The sequence below is a fragment of the Nycticebus coucang genome, chromosome 3 (genome assembly GCF_027406575.1).
Source record: "Nycticebus coucang isolate mNycCou1 chromosome 3, mNycCou1.pri, whole genome shotgun sequence".
NCBI lineage: Eukaryota > Metazoa > Chordata > Mammalia > Primates > Lorisidae > Nycticebus > Nycticebus coucang.
In genome coordinates this window covers 86,918,514-86,940,907 of record NC_069782.1, presented here as the reverse complement: position 1 = coordinate 86,940,907, position 22,394 = coordinate 86,918,514, and positions in this window count along the sequence as shown.

The window sequence follows — 22,394 nt, the reverse complement described above, 5'->3', positions numbered from 1 at the left end:
TGAGAAGTGCTATTGATTGGTATTCTAGCTTATGGATAAATCATGATCCTCCCAACTCTTTTCTTTACTTGAACATTCAGGAAAAGAACACTGAGGTCATTTTTACCTATATATATATATGTTTTTTGTTTGTTTGTTTGTTTGCGACAGAGACTTAAATTGTCACCCTGGATAGAGTGCTGTGGCATCATAGCTCACAGCAATATCCAACTCAGACTCAAGCGATTCTCTTGCCTCAGTTTTTCTATTTCTATTTCTATTTTTTTAAAATAAATTATAGCTGTGTACATTGATGCAATCATGGGGTACAATGTGCTGGTTTTATATACAATTTGAAATATTTTCATCACACTGGTTAACATAGCCTTCATGGCATTTTCTTAGTTATTGTGTTAAGACATTTATATTCTACACTTAGTAAATTTCACATGTACCTTTGTAAGATGCACCACAGGTGTGGTCCCACCGATTATCCACCCTCCACCCATCCTCCCTCCTCTCCCTTTTCCCCTTCTTCTTGGGCTATAATTGGGTTATAGCTTTCATATGAAAGCTATAAATTGGTTTCATAGTAGGGCTGAGTACATCGGATACTTTTAATTCCATTCTTGAGATACTTTGCTAAGAATATGTTCTAGCTTCTATTTTTAGTAGAGACAGTATCTCACTTTTTTGCTCAGGCTGGTCTTGAACTCGTGAGCTCAAGCAATCCACCTGCCTCAGCCTCCCAGAGTGTTAGGATTACAGGCGTGAGCCACTGCTCCTGTCCTTTACCTATATATTTTTTTAGCATATATCTGACAATTATATTTCCTCAATCTTCCTCACTGATTTGAAGTTACAAAATGCCTTGATGCAATTGGGTCTATCTGTCGATTTATGTGCTGGTTCATTGATCTGTCTCTTCTGGCATCAGCACTATTTTGCTTTAATTAATAAAATATAAGTTCAGGTTAAAAATCTTGCATTGTGTTCTTCATGAAGTCTTTCCCCAGGCCAATATCTTCCAGTGTTTTTCCTATGCTTTCTTTGAGGATTTTTATTGTTTCATGCCTTAAATTTAAGTCCTTTATCCATCTTGAATCAATTTTTGTGAGTGGGGAAATGTGTGGGTCCAGTTTCAGTCTTTTACATGTAGACATCCAGTTCTCCCAACACCATTTATTGAATAGGGAGTCTTTCCCCCAAGGTATGTTCTTGTTTGGTTTATCGAAGATTAGGTGGTTGTAAGATGTTAGTTTCATTTCTTGGTTTTCAATTAGATTCCAAGTGTCTATGTCTCTGTTTTTGTGCCAGTACCATGCTGTCTTGAGCACTATGGCTTTGTAGTACAGACTAAAATCTGGTATGCTGATGCCCCCAGCTTTATTTTTATTACTAAGAACTGCCTTAGCTATACGGGGTTTTTTCTGGTTCCATACAAAACGCAGAATCATTTTTTCCAAATCTTGAAAGTACGATGTTGGTATTTTGATAGGAATGGCATTAATAACAAATACATGAAAAAATGTTCATCATCTCTTTATATTAGAGAAATGCAAATCAAAACAACCCTGAGATATCATCTAACCCCAGTGAGAATGGCCCACATCACAAAATCTAAAAACTGCAGATGCTGGTGTGGATGTGGAGAAAAGGGAACACTTTTACACTGCTGGTGGGACTGCAACTAGTACAACCTTTCTGGAAGGAAGTATGGAGAAACCTCAAAGCACTCAAGCTAGACCTCCCATTTGATCCTGCAATCCCATTACTGGGCATCTACCCAGAAGGAAAGAAATCCTTTTATCATAAGGACACTTGTACTAGACTGTTTATTGCAGCTCAATTTACAATCGCCAAAATGTGGAAATAGCCTAAATACCCACCAACCCAGGAATGGATTAACAAGCTGTGGTATATGTATACCATGGAATACTATTCAGCCATTAAAAAAAATGGAGACTTTACATCCTTCGTATTAACTTGGATGGAAGTGGAAGACATTATTCTTAGTAAAGCATCACAAGAATGGAGAAGCATGAATCCTATGTACTCAATTTTGATATGAGGACAATTAATGACAATTAAGGTTATGGGGGGGAAAGCAGAAAGAGGGACGGAGGAGGGGGTGGAGCCTTAGTGTGTGTCACACTGTATGGGGGCAAGACATGATTGCAAGAGGGACTTTACCTAACAATTGCAATCAGTGTAACCTGGCTTATTGTACCCTCAATGAATCCCCAACAATAAAAAAAAAAAATATTGCATTGTGAATAGAAAGTGTTTTATTGTCTGTTCTCACCTGTTTATTATTTGGAGACAGATTTAAATTTAGCAAATTTAATCTTCAGTAGTCAGGGTTTTCCTGGAGGACAGAACTGATAGAAAACACACACACACAAATGTATTAAAGGGAGTTTATTAGGGAGAATTAGCTCATGTGTTTACAAAGGCAAAGGCCCACACTAGGCTGTCTGCAAGCTGGGGCAGAAGGCTGGAGCACCTGGGAGGTTGCTGGTGCAAATCCTGGAATCCAAAGGCTGAAGAACTTGGCATCTGATGTCCCAGGGCAGGAGGAGAAAAGGCATTGCCCTCTAGGAGAGAGGGACAGAGAGACAGAGAGGGAGGGAGACATGAAGAGGGAACTCAAATACACAGTAACTCTAATACTGATTCAAAGGACAACAAATTGGCAACTTCCCCACTAGTACAAAGATCATTACTTTTACTCCAAGTTATAATATTTCATACAATAAATATTTTAATGTCATCCTTGTATTGCTGAGATAAACCCTTTTCACATACTCGTGGGTTTCATGTGCTGACATTTCATTTAGGATTTTGCCTCCTTTATCTGACGAAGGCCCTTTTCTTTCTCCTTGCCTTTCCTCTTTGCTTTTCTGTTGTGATTTTGATTCAGGGCCAGTTGATTAATCTGTTCCCACACAGTGAGCTAAAAAGTGTTTTATTTCCCCCTTGTGTATTCTGGAAGAACTTAGTGACATTGAAAGGTTCAGAATGTGAAAGTTTATTAAAACTTACCCTTAAAAATCCTTGAGCCTTGTTCTCACTGAGAAATGGAAGCTAAATTATGGGTACACAGGGCACACAGATTGGGACAAGGGATGTGGGAGACTCACAATGAGGAGTATGGGGGGTGAGGGATGAAAAATTACCTATGGGGCATGATGGACACTACTCAGGTGATGGGTATAACAACCCACGCCCCCACCGACTCTACCACTATGCAATATATAGTGTGATGGAATTCATCTTGTACCATTAAATCTGTTAAAATAGAAAATACTAAAAGATAAAAATAAATTTAAAAAAATCCCTTGAACCTTGTGTCATTTTAAAAAATGATATCTTTCATTACCTTTTTCCAGAGAGTCGTCCATTTTGTATAAAATTTTAAATTCATTATGTTATACTTACTAATCTTTTGTAATTAAAAGTAATCTGCCATTTCTCTAGCTTGACTTTACTTACATCTCATGTATGTGGGAGAGTTTTCCCTTTTTGTCTGTTGTTAGTCAGGCCTGGCAAAGGTTTGCATTTTTAGTTCTTTCAAAGTTTTATTAAAGATGTCTATAGCCTTTGTTTTTTATTTTAACTTATGTTTCTAATTTCTCCATTTTCTAAGTTGAAAAGCTTCTTGTTGTTAATTCATTACCATCTTGAAGGGTACGTTTTATTTTTAGCCTATTTTTCTATCTTATGCATTTGTAAACCACTTTTTGCATCATTTTGGGCTTGTCTCACAATTTAGATATGCATCACTGGTAGGTTTTAATACTTAAGCTCTTAAATTTCATGATTTCTGGGTTCTTGCACTCTTTTCTGGTTTCTTTCATGGAAGAGTTGTTGTTTTAAGCTTTTCTAGTGAGTAGTTTTAATTTTTGGCTTATCTTTTGTTTATCTAATTTTATTGAATTGTTTTCAGAAAGTATGTTTTCCATGATTGCAATTGTTTGAAAGTAATGAGATTTTTCTGTGAGGCCTAATGATAGATAAATTTTTATCAATATTTTCATAAGGGATGAGATTTCTTGATTGATTAGAGAGTTTTACATATCTTTATCCTATCCATATTGATTAATTTTTCGATTCAAATCTTATCTTTTGCTTTACTTGATCTCACTGTTGCTGAGAAAGTTGTTATTTGTTCTATGATTTTTTATTATGTTGTTATTCGTTCTCACTATGTTCTCTTGTATTTATGTCAGTTTTTTATTCTTTTAATTTTTGAGCTATGTCTATAGATAAAAATGTTCATGTATGTTTTTTCTTTTTTCTTTTATGTTTTTATCTACATGAATTATTATTTTCCATTTGATTCTTTTTCCTCAGACTGTATTTTTCTGGTATCAATATTGTTACACTTCCTTAATCTTTATAAGCATTTTCATAGTATATCTTTCTCATTTATAATTTTCAAGTGATATCATCTTGTTTTAAATAGGTCTCTTACTAGTAATATGTAACTTAAAAAAAAATCTGATTTGAATATCTTTATATTCAACCTGGGAATTTAACTTACTCATATTTATAATCATAACTGACATGGTGAGTCTACTTATAATTAATATTTACTTGATTATTTATTTATAATTAAAGCTTTTAGATAATTGTAGATTCTCATGTAATTGTAGAAAATAATGCAGAAAAATACCTTGTACTTCTTGCTCAATTTCTCTCATTCGTCAATTTTGCAAAACTATGGTATGATATTACAACCAGGAAATTGACATTTATATAGTCCACCCATCTTATTCAGATGTAGCCAATTTTACTCACATTCACTTGTGAGCATATGTGTTTGTGCTGGAGCCATCTCAGCCCAAGGGCTGCCTTGTTGGTTTTGCAAAGTAATTGTTACCACTTCTAGGTTATATTCTATAATTATGTTATGTGTATTTGTGTGTGTGTGTGTGGGAGAGAGAGAGAGAATGAATGTATGGATTAATCTGGCTTTGGCAGACATAGTCATTTTATTTGTTTTGGTTTATTTTATGTCCTCTCAGCCCCTATCGTCACCCCATTTGCAGAACTTTTTAACATAAATACTCTGTTAGAGGACAGTATTTAATCTTAGGCTGTCAGAAAACTTGTGTGAGTTATACTTGGCCATCAAGGAAACTGAGTCTTAAAGACGCTGCATACTTCAAATTGGTTACACAGAATAATTAAATGATAATCAGTGATTAATTCAAACATACATAGTACTTAACTTGTAGTTGAGTGATTCAAAGGTGGTACTTATGTTTTTAAGCTTTTTCAATACATAAGGATAAGCAAGCATGTAATTTTCATATGGGCCAAGTCAAGGTAGAAAATTTTCTTTATAAAATTTTGAACAAAATTTAATTTTTACAGTTGAATGGTAGTTATGGTCTGAATGTTTATGTTTTTACAGAATTTATGCATTGAAATCCTAACCCCCAAGATGATGGCACTAGGAGGTGGGACCTTTTGGGGGGTGATTGATGCTCTTATGAGAGAGACCCCATAAAGCTGCTTGGCCCTGTGGGGACAGAGCAAGAAGATGCTGCCAATGAGAACGTGACCCTCATCAGACACTGAATTTTCTGGTGCCTTGAACTTGGACATCTCAGTCTCCAGAACAGTAAGAAATAAAGGTATGTTGTTTATAAGCTACCTAGTTTTGGGTATTTTGTTACAGCAGCCTGAACAGACTAAAGCAATGACAGTTACTTTATTGATAACTCAGATTGACAGAATTTGTTAAATATCATATTTAGTTTAACCTTTGTGTCTACTCTGACTCTGCCTTTACTCAATAATCTATTACTCCTCGTATTCAATAAATGTAAATGCTGTTCCTTCTAAAGATGGTAAAAGAAATTAACCTGGAATGAATATCCTTTCTGACAGACCACCCTTCTTACCCTTTCTGTCTGACTCCTGAATCTTGCTTCAAAATCTCATTTGTAGTTTTGGGGTTGTCCTTTGGACTTGGTATTTATATGGACTATCACTAGAATTTGATTCTGGGCCTTCTTTCATGAGCTTTAGCTCAGACTTATAGTTCTTTCTGTTTTGGATTATGATGTGACTTCACTCCTCCAACACATGTCTCAGTTGGGTCTAACTTTTCCTTATTTGAGGCTTAAGAAAGGACTAAATTCAGGGAAAGTTTACATGCCAGACTACGTAGAGAATACCTACAGATGTCCTGCAGGATACCGTAGAAAAAATAAAGGGTGTTGTGATGAAAATTGTGGAGGCACAGTAGGTTGGACTGAATGGAAAGAGAAATAAAATACTTGGAATATTGGTGAAAGGTAGCAAAGCCCTGTTACTGGCTAGTCGTCAACAGGTAGATAGTGATGCCTGGCCATTAATGTGAGGAGAAAGTTTTTGTATAGGTGTGGTTAACTACCACAGATACCTAATTAGCTTTTAAAAAACTTACGCTTTTTTAAAGAAAATGTCATATAATTTGTATATACATATATGTGTATACATTAAAGGATATAGTGAGATCTGAAATCCTTCTTTAACTCTTTCCAAGACGCTGGTAATAATCTTGACCACCAATATGGTCAAGAAAACATTGTGGTACTGTTTGGGTGACTTGTAGACTTTATTTCATAAGTTTATGTTAAGATATTGAATGTCTAATTTTATGCTTGGTCAAAAAATGCATCTGTATGTTGGTATTTTTCTCTGTTCTCTCTGTTTCCTTTCTTCACTTCCCTGTCTGCCTTTCAAAACTCTCTTCACGTTCATATAATTATATTCTAACATGACTTGCCTTTCAGTAAGCCTTTTGGAAATGATATTGACTTGTGCCCAGGTCTTAAACTCCTTTTCAGAAACCATCTTATAAACTCTTAGAAAAACCTGCACTGACCTAGGAAAACTGTAGAGGGAGCTACCAATATGCCAAAATGAAATTCTATTTATCCATAACAGTGATATGGATACCACTAAATTCAGTGATATTGCCAAGGGCTGCCCTGCTGCTATCTTTCTTTTTTTTTTTCTTTTTAATAAATCATAGCTGTGTACATTGATATATTCACGGGGCATCATTCACTAGCTTCACAGACCGTTTACCAAGTTTCACATATACCCTTGTAAGATGCACCACTGGTGTAATCCCACCAATCCCCTTCCCTCTACCCACCTCCCCCCTCCCTCCCCTCCCTTCCCCCTTCCCCCTATTCTTAGGTTATAACTAGGTTATAGCTTTCATGTAAAAACCCTAAATTAGTTTCATAGTAGGGCTGAGTACATTGGGTACTTTTTCTTCCATTCTTGAGATACTTTACTAAGAAGAATATGTTCCAGCTCCATCCATGTAAACACGAAAGAGGTAAAGTCTCCATCTTTCTTTAAGGCTGCATAATATTCCATGGTGTACATATACCACAATTTATTAATCCATTCGTGGATCGATGGGCACTTGGGCTTCTTCCATGACTTAGCAATTATGAATTGGGCTGCAATAAATATTCTGGTACAAATATCTTTGTTATGATGTGCTTTTTGGTCTTCTGGGTATATGCCCAGTAGAGGGATTACAGGATTGAATGGCAGATCTATTTTTAGATCTCTAAGTGTTCTCCATATCTCTTTCCAAAAGGAAGGTATTAATTTGCATTCCCTGGGTGGCGCCTGTGGCTCAGTCGGTAAGGCGCCGGCCCCATATACTGAGGGTGGCAGGTTCAAACCCGGCCCCGGCTGAACTGCAACCAAAAAATAGCCGGGTGTTGTGGCAGGCGCCTGTAGTCCCAGCTACTCGGGAGGCTGAGGCAAGAGAATAGCTTAAGCCCAGGAGTTGGAGGTTGCTGTGAGCTGTGTGAGGCCACGGCACTCTACCGAGGGCCATAAAGTGAGACTCTGTCTCTACAAAAAAAAAAAAAAAAAAAATTTGCATTCCCACCAGCAGTGCAAAAGTGTTCCCTTTTCTCCACATCCGCGCCAACATCTCTGGTCTTGGGATTTTGTGATATAGGCTAGTCTCGCTGGAGTTAGATGGTATCTCAAAGTAGTTTTGATTTGCATTTCTCTGAGGATTAAAGATGATGAACATTTTTTGATATGTCTGAAGGCCGTGCGCCTGTCTTCTTCAGAGAAGTTTCTCTTCAAATCCCTTGCCCAGCCTGCGATGGGATCCCTTGTTCTATTCTTGCTAATGCGTTTGAGTTCTCTGCTGCTGCTGTCTTTCTGACAAAGCAAAGAGCTATCACAGAACATTATGGGAGGAGGCACTGGTAACCCAGTTCCCCTCTCTCACTCAGGGTGTGGATCTGGAGATGAGGCAGGCCATAGGCCAGAAGGGGAACCACCTGCACAAAGCCTTTTCTGCCTCTTTAAAGCAATGGCATTTGACAAAAACTCTTATGGGCCACTGAAGTGGTAGAAATCCATGGAATGTTAAGAGTCTTTCCCACAGATGACAGAAAGTTACAATATACATGAGTGAGGCCTGATGTAGCTGGGAACTGTATTGCAGGGGAAACCAGGAGAAACTGGAAGAAAAGTGTATAAGAATCATAAGTGGAATCCTGGTAGGTCGTATAACCATGAAAAAGGCACATGATTTTGTGTTAAGTAAAGGCCCCCAGTAAATCTTTTTTGCATTTAAAGCTGACCAAATAGTAAGGAAAAAACCAATATGTAGATGTCGTTTTCACAAAGTAGATTATATCATTAAGGGAAAGGAAAAATCCAATTATCTCAATTAGAGACCAAAATGTTCCCTGAGCCAATTCCATATTCGCTCATAACAAAAATAATTCTTAAAAAATGGGCCTAAAATTATGTTTTAAATGATTTTTATAACCGTTTAGAGGTATGACAAAGCAGTAATACATATCAAAACCTTAAAATGTGCTTATTGTTTGTTTCAATGATTCCAAAAGAATTGATTTAAGGAATAATTCAGAAATGCATGCAATATTTCCTTTGGAAAGTTGTTATCTATAATACTAAAGACTGAGCATGACCATTATATTCAACATTTGTAGCTTAGATCTTGATAGTATGGCCACAAAAGAAAAATCACATCGCTGTTCAGCCTTTACGAGTCATGCTGTAGAACAGGGGTTGGTGAACTTTTTCTGTGAAGGGCTAGGTAGTAAATACATTAGGCTTTGAGGACTATGTGGTCTCTAACAGCAGTTATTTAACTTTGCTGTTGTTGTGTGAAAGCAGCCACGCACAGTGCATAAATGAATGAATGTGGCTGTATTTTAATAAAGCTTATTTATGGACCTTGAAGTTTGAATTTCACACAATTTTCTTGCATTGCAAAATCATATTCTTCTTTTGACTTTACCCGCAATTATTTGAAAATGTAAAACCATTCTTAGCTATACAATTGTGGGAGCAGACAGGTTTCACATCCCTGCTGTAGAGAAATATTTCGTAACAGCAAAAAAATTGATCATGCATTGATACATGATAAAAATAAGCTTTGAACCGATATGTACAACTATCATCTTCATTTTCCTAATAAAAAATAAGTGCTCTTCCAGGGCCTGGGCTGGAGAGGGGAGTAAGTTAGGACTTATCTCTGGAGAGTAGGGCATACAAGCCAGAATCCAACAGTGTAGATTTGTTGCAAATTGAGTCTAGAAAAAAATGCTCATGTGTTTCCTCTTTCTTTCCTAAACATTTCCACTGCCATGAGAAAATGTCCAGATTGGCCTGCTAGAGGGATGCCAGATGAGTATAAGAGCTACAAATTATCCCAGTCAAGAGTGTCATAGACGCCAGGCCCCAGGAACCTGCCATCTGAATCCCAATGGATGAGTGACTCCTGCTGAGATCAACCAAGCCCAGCTTCAATTAGCACAACTGCTACCTGATCCATAGATGTTTGAGGGGTAATAAATGGTCATTGTTTCAACCACTGAGTTTTGGGATGGTTTGTTTTGCATCAGTGTTAACTGAATCAGATAGTTTTGAGTGGTGGTACTAATATCTAAAGCTGTAGATAAAACAATAGGTGAAAGAACCAAGGAGAGAGATCATGGTAGGTCCCAGGGAAATTGGCCCAATGCAGGGAGGGAGACTCTAACCTGGGGTGAGAGGAATACTTTAGTTGGTCCCTGTGACTATATGCCACCATGTTATTACTTTTTCAGTTACCGGAAAATGGTTTACTAGCCAAGAACAGATTTTTTAGGAGATATTCCATGATTGTTTATAAGTCCCTTTGCTGAGTAAGTTTGAACCATAGGAGCTGCTTAGGAATTACGGTTTCAGCCATCTTCAGTATCGGTTTCTACATGCTAATTTAGAATTTGGGCCATAAGTCTCCTATTTTTTTTTTTTTATATTCTAGAGGAATTAGAGACTTTCATGTAAGTGAGTATCCTTGAACTTGTTATAAATATCTTTAAATTCCCAAGATGTTATGAATAACAGGGCCATCTCTGACCCAAAGCTATTTTGACTTATTGGTCAGGGATGGTACCTTTTATTATTTTGTGTACAAAGGAAGGTCTCTGACAATGTTGCATATATGGTTGAACTACCTAAGTCCACTTATAAGTGGATTGTTTTCAACCAAACCAGCCTCAATAATACTGCATTTGGGTCAGCTGCAATGGCTCGCACCTGTAATCCCAGCACTTTGCAAAGCCAAAGTCAGAAGATTGCTTGATGCCAGGAGTTCAAGGCCAACCTAGGCAATATAGCAAGACCCTATCTCTACAGAAAATTAAAAATTATCTGGGTGTAGAAGTGTGTGCCTATAGTCTCAGCTACTTGGGAAACTGTGGCAGGAGGATCCCTGGAGCCCATGAGTTTGAGGCTGTAGTGAGCTATGATGATGTCACTTCACTCTAGCCTGGGCTATAGAGTGAGAGCCTGTCTCAAAATAAATACATAAAAACATTATATTTGCAGGAGTCAAGATCTCCCTACAGGGATGATGGACTTCAACTCTGTCAGTTTTGCACGGCTGACCATGGGACATTAGTATGCATGGATTTTAGTATATGGGGGCCCTAGAACAAATACCCTATGGACTCCAAGGGAAGACTGTACATACACAATGAATTCAGTAACTTCAAATTACTTTGATGAGTATAAAACTTGTTTCTGTTCTTTTAGTGAATTCTTTTCTATCCAGAATCCACAATCGATTATGGGCTTCTCACTCTGCTAAGTAGAAATAACTTTAAATCCTTCACTTTTGCATAGCACTTTACAAAACCCCTTCACATAGAGTACCCCATTTATTCTCATTACGGTTGTATGAGATACGTATTAGTATTAGCATTTTAAATAAGAAGAAATGGAAGATAAGAGAAAGGAATAACTTATTCCAGGTTCAAGTTCATTAAGTGGCAGAAATGGTGCTGGAAACCCAGGTTCTTTGATTTAAAATCCAAGCTCCTTTCTCTGACAGCACAGCTTTCTCCCTGAGTACAGCTTCGTAGGTTAGCTGTGTATGATTGATTTAACCAATTTTCTCCCTCCAAGGCAGAGGAACTTGTTCCTCTAGAGAGCATCGCTTGCTGTGTCCAAGGGTCCTAGCTACAGAGCGAGTGGAAAGATTGGTTGCCTGTTAGGTAGTTGCTCAAAATACTTGCAAAATTCCTCATCTGTGTACTGTGAGGATGTGATATAGGTGCATCAGTCTAGAATTATTCTCCAGAGGTCCTTCGTAGAATGTGCGTTAACTAAATTGTGGAGCTATGCTAGCTCTGTCTTACTTTCACTTCCGTCTATGTCCTACGTACTTCTTTTAATGGCAACATCATTCTTCTCATTCCATAAAACTTACTGTCCTCGTTTTGTTTTCTTTTCTTCTCATCCTCATCTTTGGAGGGTGGCATCTCACCAGGTGCCAAGCCATGTGGGGCCATCCCTATGAGGTCGTCAATCTCTTCCTGTCCCTCCCTTCCAGGCCTTGTCAAGCCCCTTGCAATCTTGCACATAGACCAGCCAGTGAGCAATCAAATGGGATTCCAGCTCTCCCCTCCCCCTCCGCTCCCCGATTCTTATTGTGCCTTGCCCCAGATTAACCTTGGGAAAGCAGTTATATCAATTCTGTTTGTGGAAATCTTTAGTGGATCACCACTGATCACAAATAAGGCAGTAACTGTAACTAGGCCTCTTAGAATTATTTTTCTTTTAAATGACTATCTTTTAGAGTAAATGTAGGTTCACAGAAAAATTGAACAGACAGTACAGAGAGCTCTCATGTACTTCCTGCGTCCTCACACGCACAGCCTCCCTCACTAGGAGTGCCCACACCTGTGTGGTACATCTACTGTAAGTGATGAACATACATTGACACGTCATTATCACTCACGTCCAAGTCCACAGGTGACATTATAGTTCATTTTATGGGGTTTGAGAAATGTATAATGACAAGTATCCACCATAATATTATTGTACAGAACAGTTTCACTGTCCTAAAAATGATCTGTGCTCTATCTGTTGGCCCCTCCGACCCTACAAGTGCCTGGCAAGAACTTATCTTTTTACTGTCTACATAGCTTTGACTTTTCCAGAATGTCATAGAATTGGAATTATATAGGATTCAGCCTTGCAGGTTGCCTTTTTTCCCCCCATTCCATAATAGGCATGTAAGTTTCCTCTATGTGCTTCCGTGGCTTGTTTTCTCATTTCATTTTAGCAGTGGATATAGTGCATTGTCAGGATGTACCAGACAATGTGATATTTATTTTTCCATTCACTTACTGAAGGAAATCTTTGTTGCTTCCAAGTTTTGGCAATTATGAAATAAAGCTGAGATACGCATTTTTGTTTTTATCTGGATATGTTTTTGATTCATTTGGATAAATACAAAGGAGTATGCATGTAGGATCATACTGGTGAAAGTACAGTTGTCTCTCTTTATCCACAATTCTGCTTCTTGGGGTTTCAGTTACCCATGGTATAGTCCAGAAAGATATATATATTTTTTTTAATTTTTTTTTTTTGTAGAGACAGAGTCTCACTTTACCGCCCTCGGTAGAGTGTCATGATGTCACAGGACTCACAGCAACCTCCAGCTCTTGGGCTTCTGCGATTCTCCTGCCTCAGCCTCCAGAGCAGCTGGGACTACAGGCGCCCGCCACAATGCCCGGCTATTTTTTTGTTGCAGTTCGGCAGGGGCTGGGTTTGAACCCGCCACCCTTGGTATATGGGGCCAGTGCCCTACTCACTGAGCCACAGGTGCCACCCCAGAAAGATATTTTAAAAGCAAGAGAGCAGAGATTTCACAACATCACCACATGCAAAGCCATTAAATTATTTCTTAGGAGTTTTATTCATGCAGTTTTGTATCTCACATTTAGATCTATGACCCATTTTGAGTTACCATTTGTCAAGAGTGTAAGGTCACTGTCTAGATTCTTTTTTTTTTTTTTAATGTGGATGTTCATTTGTTCTGGCATTATTTGTTGGAAAGAGCATCTTTGCTTCATCAGTTGACTCTAGTTATGTGAGGCTATTAACGAGCTCTTCATTCTGTGCCACTGATATGTTTGTCCATTCTTTTGCCAATATCATGTTTTTATTTATGTAGTTTTATTATAAGTTTAAATGTCTTCAAGAATGGAAGAAAAAAGTATCCAATGTACTCAGCCCTACTATGAAACCAATTTATAGCTTTCGTATGAAAGCTATAACCCAGCTATAGCCCAAGAAGAAGAAGAAAGAAGCGAGGAAGGGGAGGGAAGCAGGGAGGTTGGGTGGAGAGAGGGTGATTGGTGGGACCACAGCTATGGGTGCATTTTACAAGGGTACTTGTTAAATTTACTAAGTGTAGAATATAACTGATTTAATATAGTAGAATTTACTAAGTGTAGAATATAAAAATAACTAAGAAAATGTGGTGAAGGCTATGTTAACCAGTTTGATGTAAAAATTTCAAATGGTATATTAAACTAGCACATTGTACCCCACGATTGCATTAATGTACACAGCTCTGATTTAATAAAATAAAAAAGTCTAGTAATGTCAGTCCTCCAATTTTATTCTTCTTTTTTCAAGGTGACATTGGTCATCTGGGTCTTTTTTCTCCTCACATAAACTTTAGAATTAGTTTGTTTATATCCACAAAATGGTTGCTGAGAATTTGATTGGGATTTCATTGAATCTCCAGATCTAGTTATAAAAAACTGACATCTTGGCAATATTGAGTCTTCCTATCCCTTAACATGGAATATCTCTCAGTTTATTTAGTTCTTCTTGGATTTATTTCATTAGAGTGTGCAGTTTTCCTCAGACAGATCTTGTTACATATTTTGTTCGATTTATACCTAAGTATTTTAGGGGATGCTAATGTAGATTATACCATGCTTTTAATTTCAAGTACCACTTGTTTATTGGTGGTACATAGGAAAGTTATTGACTTTTGAATGTTAACCTTATATCCTACAACCTTGCTATAATCATTTATTAGTTTCATGAATTTTTTGTCAATTCTTCTAGATTTTCTCCATAAACCATCTTGTCATCTGTGAACAAAAGTCTTCTAAGATTTTCAAAACTTTGACCTTAACCTTGTCCTTAACATCATTGTCTGCTCTTCTACCTTCAACCGTCCAATATTTGTTATTTTCTGTTTTTCTTTTAGTACCTTGAGATTATTCTCCTTTTTGTCATTGTCAATATCCAAAGGAAGCCGTGGTCCCAGTGGTGCTATGGGTAAGCTCTGAAGTCAGATTGTTCCTCGTTCTGTCATTTCCTAGCTGTGTGATCTTGGGCAAGCTACTAAACACCATTTGTGAAGTTAAGATATAAATATCTTCCTCATACAAGTCAAAGGGATTGAACGGGAGAAAGTATCTGGCAGGAAGTGGGTAAATGCTTAGTGAATTTCCTTAATTTTCCTGCAAGAAAAAAGGAAGAAGGGAAGATTAAAATTAAAATTTAATTAAAATTAAAACTTCCAAGGCGTCAGGGAAGTCTCTTTGGCTTTAAGGCCTCAGAACCTTGGCACAACCTAAAAGTGGTGTCTTGAGGACTCAAGAGTGATTTGGATTCATTTCCCATTAGCTTAGCAAAGGAGATTGGAGTCATAAATTGACTCATGAAAAATAAAGAAAATAAATATTGCATACCTGAGCTTCTTGATGGACACAAAACACACTATCATCATCATTGACATCTTTATTATGTTATTTACATTCTCTGCAATGCAATCTTTCCTATTTCCATAAGCTCAATAATACCCATACTCGTTGCCTTCACTGTGAAGAATTGCCTGATCCCTCACCTGGAATTGTGTCTCTCCACATAATAACATTTGTAACTAATGCTTGATGCTTATGCGTTGCTTCCACTAGTGGGCTGGGGAATTCCTAAGTGTGGAATTTACTTCTGATCCAACATTTACTCTTGGTGCTTACATCCGAAGTCTAATATTGACACAAAATGGGAAAAATTATGAGGTAAAGCAGGAAACGATGGGAATCTCTCCCTTTCTCCTGTACTGCTAGGGGGTTGGCATTGTCTTAGGATGCCAGAATTTGATTCTCAGACACAGGAGTCCTTTGGCTCATTTTCTTTAACAAATTCGTATTTTTGGCCATCTCTACTAGTCCCTTGTATCATCCTTGGGCATAGTGGCTGAATATATGTCTTGGCATTTAAATTGCAAACTTAAATTTGCAAATTAAACAAATTGGAATCTTCAAAAAGATTATGGAAACCTTCATTTCATAAATGCAGAGTAGTTTGCAACATATGGAGGTCCCATTTGTACCACAACCAATGAAGATTAGGGGAAAGGGACTCTACATACATGTCTTTATATAAGTTTGGGGTATTTCATTTTATTCTCCTGGGCTGATTAATTTGATGAATTAATTTAGTATGAGCCAACATCAATGTTTGCCTATCTAGGTTAACTTAGGGCCCAGAAGATGCTTTGGCTACTGGGTATAAAGGTCCCGGTTCTGTAATAGTGCCTGTTCAGGGCCTTGCAAAGCAGAATGCACAGTACTTCATACTCCAAAATTAGGAAGCTGCTTCAGTGCTGGGTAAAGTCATAAGGTTCTTCATTTTCAAATCATTTTTTTTCTTCTTTAGAAATTTGGCTATTAAGTCCCTACTGGTTTAATAGCTGTGAAACGTTGAATGCTCATTTACTTTTGAGCCCTAAGTGAATAGCCAAAAGGAACTGTTCCTTTAGAAACTATATATTTTATTCTGCCCATTGCATGTAAATGAATCTACTGCTAAGCTGTGTTTACCCACATCCATATGCAAATATTGACTTATGCAATGCAACAAAGTAAGCTTGATAGGTTTCAGAAGGAAAAAACATAACACAGATAAACACTTATAAGCATTTCAAATATTAAAGAGCTTAAACATTTTGAAAGACATTCACATATGAGTTTTTCTGGGATGCCATTATGAAGCTGCAGTCATTTGCAAAGTACAGTTACTGAACTGCATAGCTTTTATGTAGGAGAATATGCATTTTTTTCTGACGGCAATAAAGTCAATGTGTTAAGTAGTCACACCATCCTTTATGAGAGTCTTTGGGAAGATATATTCTGTTCTCTCCTCTTTTAAGGTGATACCTTAGTAAAATGGGACAGTAAATTTCATAAACTGTCATATATGTTGGTAAATATTTCTGGTAATCCTGGATAAGGAGCTTTTAAATGTTTATTCTGATGTTAAGAGGTCTATAACTTTGCAGAAGAATATGTCATTTTAGCCTTTTTGAGTCTTGTATTTGTTCCTCTCATTTGACTTTTATTAAAATGTCATAGAACTTTGTCAGTGTACATGCCCCTCTTTTGAATCCCAATGGCTACTTTATTTCTATTTTTCTTTTTTCTTTTGAAGTTATATTAAAATGCAGTTTTAACTTACTCTGAACTCTGAGGAATGCCAAAACCGGGTTAAATTTATACCTCAGGATAAACTTCAGAAGTGCTGGAGAGGTTCCTGAAGATCTGTAGCTACCGTCACCTCCACCACCCACCACCCCTGGGGCGAGTCCTCCGCGATGATGCTTCACGGTAAAACATGTGGTGCTATTATGAATTATTAACCACAAAAGGGTGGGGACTTAAATTTTGTTACAAGTCTTGTGTTGCTTTTATTAAGTAAAAAAACAAAAAACAAAAACCACAACCCTGTGTTATTGAAAGAAACACAGCTGACATTGAAACTTCCTATAGCTTTCAGTAGTAACAACAAGAGAGACTGGGATAAACAAGTGATGATGGAATATGCTAATTACCAAAAAGGTTATAGCTAGTTTATTTATTCAACAATGTTTATTGTGAGCTTTATTTTGAAAGTCACTGGCTAAATCCTGTTTAGGATACATAATATGAGACAGAGAGGCAGCTCTCCAGGGAACTGTGGTCTCCAAGTTGTCCTATGACACTGCACACACATTGACATAACATAACGATACAATGTAACTGCTCCAGAGGAATTAGAAATCAAAGCTGAAAGAGTGCTAAGAAGGAAGAGGTCATTTTTGACAGATGATCCAGACAGACGTCATGCAGGAGATAGCATGTAAGATAATCTTAGGCCAGGGGCAGTGGCTCACGCCTGTAATCCTAGCACATTGGGAGGCCGAGGTGAGTGGATTGCCTGAGCTCAGGTTTGAGACCAGCATCAGCCAGAGCAAGACCTCATTTCTAAAAATAACCAGGCGTTGTGGCAGACACCTATAGTCCCAGCTACTCGGGAGGCTGAGGCAAGAGGATCTCTTGAGTCCAAGAGTTGGAGGTTGCTGTGAGCTATGATGCCACCGCACTCTATTCAGGGTGACAAAGTGAGACTCTGTCTCAAAAAAAAAGGTGGTCTTCAAAAAATTCAGGAGATATGGTGGCCTAGGAAGAGAAAGCTGTCTGCACAGAGGTATGGAGGTGGGAAAGAGAAGACATGCTTGGGTGCTAGTCTATGGTCTACTTGGGCCTCCGTCAGAAGGCAAACAATGGAAAATGCAGTTGGAAATGGAAGATTAGATCCCAATTATGAAAAGTCTCTCGCTCTTGTATGAAGTAGTTTATTAATTAGTTTTGTTCAATAAATATTTATAAAGTTCCTAATCTGTGCCTGACAGCATACCAGGCACTAGGATTCATAATACAGAGGGCAGGTGGGGTAGTCACACTTGTGATGTTTAAAGCAGAGTCAAGGAACCAGATTATTGAATGAGCCATTGGAATTGAACAGAATAATGGATGTGCTGGATGTCATCTGCTCTGCTGATCCACCGTCCACCAACTCCTTCCACGTGCTCAGAATATAGGAAAAGACTCTTGCCTGTGGCTTCTAGAGGTTAGAGGGTGAGAGCGGAGGAGGTGAGGGATGCTTGCACCCCTAGGTTTCTCCCTGCTGGGTCGCTTTGAGTCAGCTGTGACCCTTCTAGTAAAGTCTGTAGCTCCTTTGGGGAGCCCTCTCCACACATCTTTCCTTTGTGTTCTAGTTACAACTCTCTTCCTTTGCTCTCTCACAAGTGATGGCAGCTTGTTATCATATGTGGGACTGTTACACCTTCCCCTCACTTGTTCTGTTATCTGTGCACTTTATTGCCTAATGTGCCTTTGACTGATGAAGCTGTGATGGTGTTTTAGTTTTCTGGGGTTGCCGCAATAAATTTCTGCAAATTTGGTGGTTTAAAACAACTGAAATGAGATTTGTTCTAGTTAAGTCCTGGAAGGCCAAAGTCTGAAATCGCTATTACAAGGTGAAAGTCAAGGGCTATATTTTCTCTGGAGGCTTCTGGGGGAGAATGTATTTCTTTTCTTTTTTTTTTTTTAATTTATTTATTTTTATTGTTAAATCATAGCTGTGTACATTAGTGCAATCAAGGGGTACAATGTGCTGGTTTCATATACAATCTGAAATATTCTCATCAAACTGTTCAACGTAGCCTTCATGGCATTTTCTTAATTACTGTAGGTAGGCATTTGTATTCTGCATTTAGTAAGTTTCGCCTGTGCCCATTCTAAGATGCACCGTAGGTGTGGCCCCATCCATTACCCTCTCTCCACCATAACCTTTCCCTTCCCTTCCCCTTCCTTGGGAGAATCTGTTTCTTGCCTCTTCCAGCATCTGGTTGGCTGCTGGGATTCCTTGACTTCTGACCAATCTCTGCCTTCATTTTCATACCATCTTTTCTTCTAGGTGTGTCTTTTCCTTTTCCGTTTGCATGAAATTTCCTCCTGCCTCCCTGTTATAAAGACATGTGATTGCATTTGGGATTCACTTAGATGATCAGGATAATCCCTCACCTCAAGATCCTTAATGTAAATACATCCACAAAGACCCTTTTCCCACTTAAGGTAAGAGGGTCGTCCCGGCTTACTACAGAGAGGGAAGTACGAGGTGGCACAGCAGCATGAAGCAGGGGAGCCCAACCCGCCTACCCGACCCAGGGGTGCCTTCTCGAGGAGCAGGGAACTTTAAAGTTGACATTTGAAGGACTAACAGAAATTATTTAGCCAAAGAGGACTAGTGAATGGAATTGAGTAGCGGACAGGTCAAAGCAAGGAATAAACAGAAACAAGGCCTGGGAAAAAGGAGAGATCATGCATGACTCATACCACACATTGAAGACTTGACTGTCCTTGAGTGTGGCTGGCAGGTAGAGCTGAGTGGGTGTGTGAAACGAGCATTGGGAGGGACCAGAATATGAAAGATCTTGTCAGTGATGAAAAGGGTTTGGACTTAATGCTGTTGACAAAGTACACATTACATACTTTTAAACAAGGGACTGTTACGAAAAAGTAGAGTTTTTAAAAGGTTAACCTTGAAACAGGGTAGATTATAGCTGGGAGAGCCTGGAGGGAAAGAACCTATTTGAGCAATGAGATGAAATTTTCACTGTGTTTGACCACTCAGAAACATCCAAGGGTATTAGACTCTGAGTAAAGTGTGCTCCATATTATCAATCACTGACTGTGAGAGCATGTGAGACTGTGACTAGTTGGGGAAGATGGAAAAAAAGGCCTGAGACATGGTCCAGGAACATATATGAGGATTGTAATTTAACTGCACTAGCTCTCTTTCCCTCAAAATAATATTTCTTTTATAGTATAATACTTTTATTTTTTATTTTTAATTTATTTTAATTTATTTATTTTTAGAAATAGAGTCTCACTTTGTCACCCTTGATAGAGTGCTGTGGCATCACAGCTCACAGCAACCTCCAGCTCTTGGGCTGAGGTGATTCTCTTGCCTCAGCCTCCCAAGTAGCTGGGACTACAGGCATCTGCCACAAAGCCTGGGTATTTTTTGTTGCAGTTTGGCTAGGGCTGGGTTTGAATCTGCCACCCTCTGTATATGGGGCCAGCGCCCTACTCACTGAGCCACCGGTGCCACCGTACAGTGACTCTTAGAAGGGTACATGAGAAATTTACTAGGTGTAGAATATAAATGTCTTAACACAATAACTAAGAAAATGCCATGAAGGCTATGTTATCCAGTTTGATGAAAGCAGTTCAAGTTGTATATACAACCAGTACATTGTACCTCATGATTGCCACAGCTATGATTTAATAAAAAAATATTATTTCTTATTGCTATTTAGGAAATATTTAATCCGATTGCTATCATGAGTGTTTTCTAAGTGACTACACTGCTGATTTTACAAAGAATGGTTTGCATTTGACATTTAATCCTGGAGGTCAAAGTTCGGAAATAACACATCTGTGGGCTCTAGGAAACTATTTCCAGGGAAATGGTCAATGATGTTAACTAGAAAAGTGTTAACCAGAAGCCTGTGATTTTAAGTCATGGTTAAAAGAATAACAATTGCAGTGTAAATGCTCTGTGTAATTTTAGAAATGTAATTTGAAATATCTGACATTCTCTTATGTGCCATAATAATGGATAAACACAAAATAATCTTCACAATATGTTGATCGGGAAGAATGTGAGCAATTTCTTGTTACTAAGTTGTTTTCTAACTATTGAAATATACTCCTCTGAAATAGAATAAATAGAGTGGGAAAGATTTATTAAGTTAAAAAAAAACATGAATGATAAATAAATACTAAGATGTCCCAATTCTACTTTCTTCCCTAAGCAAATAGTAGGATAAGATATTTTTTATCTTAAGGGGAAATTTTTTCTATATTCTTGCAACTATTATTCACTTTTAACAGTTTCTTAATTAGACAAAATGGGTGTTTCCCAGACTGTAGTTAGCCTGCAGTCTGAGTTTTCCCGAAGAGATAGTTGGTGAGTTTGCTCTACATAGATGACATGAAACTAAATTTAATTTTTTGAACATTTTGAAGAGATAATGGAAAGATAATAATAAGGATGCTCAGAAATGTGCCTATAGCCAGAGTTTAGAAGTGAAGGTGAGCTGAGATATAAACTTGCTCAGGCAAGACCCATGGAAAGGGAGATGTGTGATGGAGAGAGACCTACACTTGACAGAGGAAGCCCAGGCTGGGATACTCCACATCCTGATTCTAAAACAAAACTGCAAAACAACTGTACTGACAGAAAGTACCTCACTAAATAAAACTTGAAAACAAAATTGGAATGTTTCTGGTTCTGACAGAAAACAAGTAGCTCATTAAGTCAATTTATATTTTAGATAAAACATGAAGTGATGAGATGCAGATTAGGATTGAAGGGATATAAGTGCCAATCATGAATAGGAAATCATGGAACTTTTGAGCTGCACCAAGTTGGTGAAAGTGGAGCTGTTAATGCATCCCCCAGAGTTCTCTTTTTTTCTCTTCCTTTCCCTTTCCATTTTCCTTTTCCTTTTCCTCTTTCCTTTCCTTTCCTTTCCCCTTCCCCTCCCTTCCTTCCTTCCTCCCTCCCTCCTTCCTTCCTTCCTTCCTTTCTTTCCCTCCCTCTCTCTTTCTTTCTTTCTTTCTTTCTTCCTGAGATAGAGTCTCAAGCTGTCACCCTGGATAAAGTGCTATGGTGTCACAGTTCACAGCAACCTCACACTCTCAGGCTCAAGGGATTCTCTTGCCTCAGCCTCCTAAGTAACTGGGACTATCACAATGCCCAGCTATTTTTTTTTCTTTGCAGTTGTCATTATTGTTTTAGCTGGCCAGAGCCAGGCTGGAACCCTCCAGCCTCGGTGTATGTGGCTGGCGCCCTACCTGCTGAGCTACAGGCGCCGCCCCAGAATTCTCTTTCTGCTATAATTCCAGATTAGCGTTGGCCACAAGAGCCTTTGTGTGAAATTTGAAACAAGAAGTGAAGTAGGAGCTTGCAGGGAAGGCACAAATTATCTATGGCTCTGACCGTCTGGCCCACAGCATTAGCCTCAGGCAGCAGCCTGGATCGTGGCTCCTCCAGCTCCAACCAGAGCTTCTCCCAGGCAAGACTTAGGGACAGCTGTGGTCAAGGGCTCCACCTTCCCCGTCAGTTCTCCCACACCACCAAAAGACAGATTCAAGTTCCAGTCTGTTCTCAAAGGTTTCAGACTATCCTATGGCTTCACTGTCATC